The 7586-nt window shown below is 41.0% G+C and overlaps 1 non-coding gene across 1 annotated transcript; it reads left to right on the top strand.

The window, feature by feature from the left end:
• Positions 1-3724: 3724 nt before the first annotated feature.
• On the top strand, positions 3725-3830 carry LOC137211513 (U6 spliceosomal RNA). The gene has a single exon (XR_010937117.1). It is a non-coding gene; the product is annotated as a U6 spliceosomal RNA (small nuclear RNA).
• Positions 3831-7586: the final 3756 nt, after the last annotated feature.

Here is a 7586-nt window from a genome sequence, read left to right as displayed (position 1 = left end):
TTTCTAACCTGCTCCCAGGCAGTGCTGCAGCTGCTGGCCCAAGGCCCGCCCCCTGAATAACAAGCAACTGTGTTCACCTATCCTCATAGGTGCAAAAACCCACCACGTACCAAACACACGTTCTGGGGTAAATTGTTTCGCCTCATTAATTTCAGGGAGGAAAGACCCATAAATGAACTAAGAAAGGTAAGAAATCGTTTCCTAGAACAGCAGAGACTTAGAGCCTTAAAGTGGCCTTAGATACAAATCCATCCTGTCCCCGAATACTTTTCAGTTTCCATTTTTACGGTAGCACATTCCTCTGTCAGACAGCTTAAAATTTTACATATGGAGATGCAATCTACTTCCTTATACTTCTGACCCATTGGGTCTACTTCTGTCATCTGGAACTACAGAAAATAAAATAAGATAGAAAAAGCTAACATCTCCAAAACACTTTACAGCCTATAGCAAATTTATGTTGATTACCTGATTTTATCAACACAACCCTTTATATATTAGTAGCCAGTAGTTTTTTTCACCACTGTCTTATCTTCTGTAGGTGAAACTCCCTGGGGTTTCCAGATTCTTCACCACCTTGATTTCCTTCATTTATACTCACTGTAGTTGTTAGTGCCTCCTTTTAATTGGGTACACATTAATGGCAATTAAAGAATTAGACCTATCTCAAAAAATACTTCCTAGTAAGCACTTCCTTAGCACAAACACTACTTTTTGTTAAGTTAAAATGCTGTGTTGTCTTCTTTTCTTACAAATAGGAATAATCAAAATATTCTTATTAGGAAAGTATGATATAGGTTTGTTAAACATTTTTCTCCTCTTTTGCTAAGCAGATTTGTTGTAAACTTTTGCTTTCATCTCACGTCATACTACATTAGAGGAACCAAGACCTCAGAGAAGAAGAAAGCCTGTTATGAAGCCCCTGACTGCCCCAGGGCTCTCTCCATGCTGCACACAGTGCGGGAGGGTTGCAGTGTCAACTCACACTTCATCTTGGTCAGTTCAGACTCTCAGATATGCTGCCGCTTCCCTTGCTTATCTCCCCAAAACCACCTCCACCGATGAAGAGGAAGGGGTATGTGGCCTCTCAGCAGTGGAGGAGGTCAGAGCCTGGCGCTGGCAGACACAGAGTCCTCGGTGTGCCCTGGCTGGCACTGCACACCCTGCTGGGTCCAGACTCCTGCTGCCGGCCGGGCGTCCTACAGATGGCGAACTTGTGCTTTATTCTTCCGGCCCCTGGGAAACTCTGGGTCTCCACCATGTCCGCTATCCAGTCCCCTGGCTTGTGAAGAGTTGCCTGCAGTGCTGTTCCCAAGACTGGCCGACTGTGCATCAACTCAGCTTCTATAGTGTTGAACTGAGAAAAACCTCAGGAGCACCAGGGAGACCTTGCTCTGTCTGACCACACTGCTCCCCTCTCCTCACGAGGCCCTGCACAGAGCAGGCTCCTCTCAGAATTCCAAATGGCGGGGTGGAGCGCGGGCCTCCCCCTCTCACTGCCCTCCACAGCCTGTGCCCCGACGCCTCCACACCACACGCCACTGCCGCTTCCCCAACCAGCGCCAAGAAGGGAAAGCAGGATGACATCTCCCGTCTCACCTGCCTTCTCTCTCTCCTTCACCATCTCCTGGGATCAGAAAAGACTGTCTTCCCCTTCATCCTTGTCTGGTCTACACTTCCTTTACCTGAAACTATGACCAGACCCGCTAAACCTTTCTATTGGCACACTAAAAGAACCGATGAAAAAATTCAGATAATTTGTTCAAATAATGTGGAACACAAGGCTTGATTCTTGCTGCACAATCCTATTCTTTCAACGCAAGAAGCTGAACGTTATCTTTCTCTTTGCATTCTCAGCAGGCACTGTTAGTTGTCTCTTCAAATGCTTCCTTCCTTCTTCCTTGCAACAAGAACCCTGATTTTGTAGCATGCGTCCGTGCGTGTCAGGGGAGGCTGAACTCCTCCCTAATCTGTTTGCTGATATCGATTCCTAGGACTGTGGCAGCCATTTTGAGACCATGAGGATACCTAGACATAGGGGAGACTGGTGACACTGAGAAGGCGGAGCAGATAAATGGGAAAAAAATGATTCCTTGCTGTTGTCATTGAGCTGCTGAATTAACCAAACTTAAACGTGCCCTAACTCAAAACTTCCTATATGAAATAATACATTTTCCTCATTCTTTAAACCATTTCCACTTGGATTTTTCTTATTTGGAGCAGAAAGTAACCAAATTGATGTGTTATCTTTCTGTAACACTCTCCTCCAAGGCAGATGAATAACTTGGCCAACTTGGGCAAGATAGTAAAGGAAACTAATGATATTAATAGGATTAGCCCTAGGAATAGCAGGTATGAAAGTCCAGAGTTCTCTCTCTCACTTAAATTCTCACCACCATTGCCCTAGTTTACAAAGTCCCCATCATTTTTCATAACAAGTTGCACAGCTAGTCTGACTGCCATTCATCTCAACTGCCACCTCCAAACTGTCCTCTGAAGCTGTTCTGGAGTCTCTTCCTAAAACACAAATCTCATGTGACTCTCTTACTTAACCACCTTCCATGGCGCGTCATGGTCTCCATGATGAAATCCAACCTGCTGTGCACGGTCTACAAAGCCCAGCACGACCTGGCCCCTGCCTACTTTTTCAGCTTCTGTTTCTGCTTATCACTGCCTGGCATTCTGTACCACAGTCCCTCAAAATTGCAGAAACTCTGAATGAACTGTGTCATTTCTTGCCTCTGTGCTTCTTTGAAGCTATACCTGGTACTCCAGATCAGCTCCCTCAGGTGCTAAGGACTGACAAACCTTCACTTGTCCTTCTTGACTCAGTGGAAACCTCACTGCATCCAGGAATACCTCCCTGAGAGCCCTGGGAATGGTAGGTGTGCTAGGTGTTGTGTGTTAACTGTGCCTTGTCTGTACCTGTCCTGTGGCAATTGTCACACAGAACTGCACTTCGCCTATGTCTGTCTCCCACATAGACTCTGAATTTACTGAGAAAGAAACCTTGTTGAGTTTGGTCTCTTCATGACTTAGCACAGCTCCTAAGATCCAGAGAGACAGCACAGCATAGCCCAAGTGCTGGCTGGGTTCAGATTTTGGTTCCATTGTATCCTGGTTATAAGACTTTGAGCAAGTAATTAACCTCTCTGTGCTTTAATTCCCTTACCTACTAAGTGGGAAAGATAATAATAGCTGTAAGTACTATTACTGAATAGTAATAATAGCAATAGCATCGTTGTGAGGACTGAGTTTATTCATGTACAGATATTTAGAAGTGTCCAAGTAAGAGTAAGTACCAAATAAATACCATGTTTTGTAATTAGTATTGGTATGCAATAAATATCTGTGAACTGTACTGAAGGACTGCAGCTGCTCTCTAGTCCATGCTCTTCTCTAGGGAACTAAATGTTTTTGGAAGTCACAGACTATAAGGGCAGTGATTTCTGTTCCCGAACTTATTTATGCTACAGCCTATGATGCTCCAGTCATACAGAGAGGGTTTATCAAGTGCCCAGTGTTTGCAAGGACTGTGAAGGCTGTGTGCACTACTGCTTCTCACACAGATCCCACAGCAAACAAATGTATACATTTAATCTGAGCCCCTGACTCATCTCTCGCTTGGTGCTGAGGTCCCCACAGAGCCCAGAAGGACGAACAGGTGAGTTGACACAAGCACACTGGTGGAATCCTGGACTCTGCATCAGAAAACAGTACTAAGGCGCTTGCTTCGGCAGCACATATACTAAAATTGGAACGACACAGAGAAGATCAGCATGGTCCCGTACAAGGATGACACGCAAATTCGTGCAACGTTCCATATTTTCTGTAAATCAACTATAGGTAAAGAAATAAACAGGTAAATAAATAAGAAAACCATACTAAGAGCTGTGTGGTCTTGGGAAGTCACTTAACCTGACTAAACCTCAGCTTCCATATGGAAAATGGGGGTGATAAAGCCTGCTCTACCTACCAAATAGAGCATATATAGAAATAGATGAATTAAACGTGAAATGTTAAGCACTTAATGTACCAAAGCAAGAGATTTGCTAATTACCCCCATCAAAACCTTCTCTGGGCTCTGCAGAGTCAGTTTGTCTGACCCATAGAAACTTCCTGTAATATCCTCAAGGGACAACCTCCCAGCAGGAGACCTTGCCTAGGTCCTGACTTTAACGTATTGTGTGTGCCTGTGTGTGTGTGCCTGTGTGTGTGTGTGTGAATGCCTCACACGTCTATCTACTCTCCTTATTATACCTTACATCCTAAGAAATCCAATTACTTACTATATTCCTATCAGGAATAAAATAAAAGACTTTATTCTAATGACTACCAGACAGTAGAGTAAAATTAGCTTCAGATGAGTATGAAAGCGCATAATATTCTAGTTTACCAGAAAACAAGGAAACCTAGTATATCCAGCAGCAATTTTTCTTGCTTCTTATTCTTGCTTTGTGGTGAAGCTGAGAATAATGCCCTTAGGTTTTTCTCACTATATATGTAGATGGAGAGAAGAAGGGAGCTGCAATAGTACAGACTCAGAGAAGGTGCAATTAAAAAGGCTAAAATAATTTGTTGCTCTTTTTAACAGTGTTTCCTTACTATCAAAGTCACCTCAAATCAACAATTCTAACATAATGTAATTCAACAAAAATATTATTTTAGGCATAAGAAAATTTCATAGGAGGAAATATATTGGATGAAGTATCGCTTGTGGTGTAATTTTAATTCTGAAAGATCTTGCTAAGAGGGCTTATTTAAATAGGTTCTCCCTGAGATGAATATTTAGGGGGAAAAATTCCTACAGGATGATTTATAGCAAAATTATATGAACAGAATGAAGGACAGAAGAATTTTATTAGAAAAGGGTCTCATTTCCACAAAATATAAATTATACCTTTTAGAAAATATATTGAATTTTATTAATATTCTGTAGACAGCCTGAAGTGTTAATCTCCACCCCTACCTATAAGACTTTCATTATGATGTACAAGGTGTATTTACCCTTTAACCAAATAATTTTTGAGCAACTCATTGGAGCCTCCAGTTTACATATCCTACAAAATATTTTCACTGCAGTTACAAAATCTTATACTTCGTATTGTTGGCAACTTTCAATGATACATATGTGGGGATGTATACTTTATACACACATATGTGTGCTTTTCGTATTACCATGCAAGAAAGCATATTAATGATGAACTCGTATTTGATATCTGAAAAGAATGTTTCTCCAACACCCACTGTTTCTGTTATTTTTGTTTTAACCATTATTTTTAAGTAGAGATACAATCGGTTTGAGTTTTTCAGTGCTATGATTAAAATTCTGCTTTGCTTCATCTTTAAATTTATAGTTAGAGGAATTACTTAGGATAGACCACTGAGTACTATATTTCTGCCTGGCATTTGCAAGTGACCTCATTTAGACCTTGGTAACTAATATTTTTGATGAAGAAGTTAACTTATTAGGATTCAGAGAACTTGGTTATAAATCCTTTTCCGGTCTCTATGAGTCTTGAAAATTGAGTCGTTCTGGGGATGGTGACTTTGTCGTTGCAAACAAGAGTAAAGTGACCAAAAATGCAGTGTGAATTTCAGCAAGGACAAGACAGAATTTAGGGTTTATACTATTTGAAAGTGAAGACTGAGAATAAGAACAAGGACAAATCCAGGAGATTAAAAGACTAGACTGCCTTTGACTTGTAAATAAATATTATTAAATACTTTTCTCTTACCTAAGTATACATCAAATGTAGCAATCGATATATTTTACCCTCCTAGGGCATGCAGAATAGAACACAGATTCCCTGTCCTATTCGAAATATCTATAAAATATGCTACTGCAAAAATTCTTATTCTCTATTTATAAAATGGAACAAACCTGGTTTTAACAGCTGGGCCTAAGTTTAAACTAGAAGCCAAGCCTTTCTTTATGCCTTAAAAAAATATTCCAGGGGCTTCCCTGGTGGCGCAGTGGTTGGGAGTCCGCCTGCCAATGCAGGGGACACGGGTTCGTGCCCCGGTCCAGGAAGATCCCACGTGTCGCGGAGCGGATGGGCCCGTGAGCCATGGCTGCTGGGCCTGCGCGTCCGGAGCCTGTGCTCCGCAGCGGGAGGGGCCGCATCAGTGAGAGGCCCGCATACCACAAAAAATATATATATATATTCCAATGATTCTTCACTGGGCAGTAATTAAGGCTGGCTTCTATTTCCATCTCCATGAAGAGGAGAACACTGAAGACATCTCTCTTCAAAGTAGCTGGGTATTTGAAAGCATAACATCTTGGCATTTTACCCAGGCCCTTATCTAAATCTAAAGCCCTGGGGAACTGCACAGGAGGGAAATCTCTAGTATTTATTATTGGTCAAAATGCCAAACATCTCCAGGTAGTAAAACTGAAGTACGAAGATACATTTTAGCACAAATATTTCTGGCTTGCCCTCAGAATAAATGCTCAAATTCAAGAATCCATAGCTTCTTCGTTTGGATAAAAAATATAAAACAAAACATTAAACCTAAAGGCCTATCAATATATGTCCCTAAAAGAATAAATGAGATGGAAAAAAAGAAAAAAAGATTTTAGAATTGCCTCTATTAATCTATAAGGAAACACAAGCATCATTCTCTATCCATGGAATTTTAGAGTTGTAGGAATTCTGACAGGATTCTCTAATCTACCACACACGTTTTCCCATTTGAGGAAACCAACTCAGAGTTGTTGTGACATGTCTAAGGCCACACAGCCAACCAATGGCAAACCATGACTTGAACCAGCGTCTACCCAAATCTGCATATATCTTCACCTGCGTTGTTTTTCAGGAGCACAGGGCTCAGGCAAATTTCAACACTGTCAAAAGATATCAAATGTAACCTTTGCTTTTAAGGGGAAACAAACCAAATTAAATCTATCTCCAATCAACAAAACTTGATTCCCTCTTTACATCCTCCCCAGTGGTTCCCTCTGGTTTTCATAACTTATCATTACAGATGAAAAAACTGAAGTGTGGTGATATTAGAACTGGTGACTACAGATAAATCTTCAATAAATTTCAAATCCTATGTGGGTAGTCTGGGCCTCTTATTTTTTGTTGTAAATTTATTTTAGTTTTTTCATTTATGTATTTACTTAACCCTCACCATCTTCCAAACAGAACTTAAGATGGCAGAGAAGTTACCTATGCATGGGTTCTTTACCCCTTCTCAAGCCTCAACATGTATCAGTCGGAAATTAATGTAGTAAGAAGTGACCAGGCCATTTTCCTTCTTGGTTCCATCTGATGACTTCTCCTGGTGTCCCATCGCTACTGTGAATATTCCCAGAACCACCCAAGACAACATGGAAAGGTGAAGCGCAGTTACCCCAAGATACAATTATTTAATAAAGCAAACACAGTCTGCTGGTTTCATTCACATTGCTTATATCTCTACAGAACTGACCCAAATTTTAAAATATAGGTTATTCATTTCTAAGGCTTATTCCTAGGTGTTAGCTAAGAATTTTAGGCCTTTATTTAAGTAACATGGTTTTCCCAAAGTCTCTGTAAGCAATCCTAAGCCCTAAAATAACCAGTCCTGGGGAAACT

This window comes from Pseudorca crassidens, chromosome 18, assembly GCF_039906515.1.
Source record: "Pseudorca crassidens isolate mPseCra1 chromosome 18, mPseCra1.hap1, whole genome shotgun sequence".
Classification (NCBI taxonomy): domain Eukaryota; kingdom Metazoa; phylum Chordata; class Mammalia; order Artiodactyla; family Delphinidae; genus Pseudorca; species Pseudorca crassidens.
The sequence above is the reverse complement of the archived record's forward strand: the minus strand, read 5'-3'. Positions and strand labels throughout refer to the sequence as shown.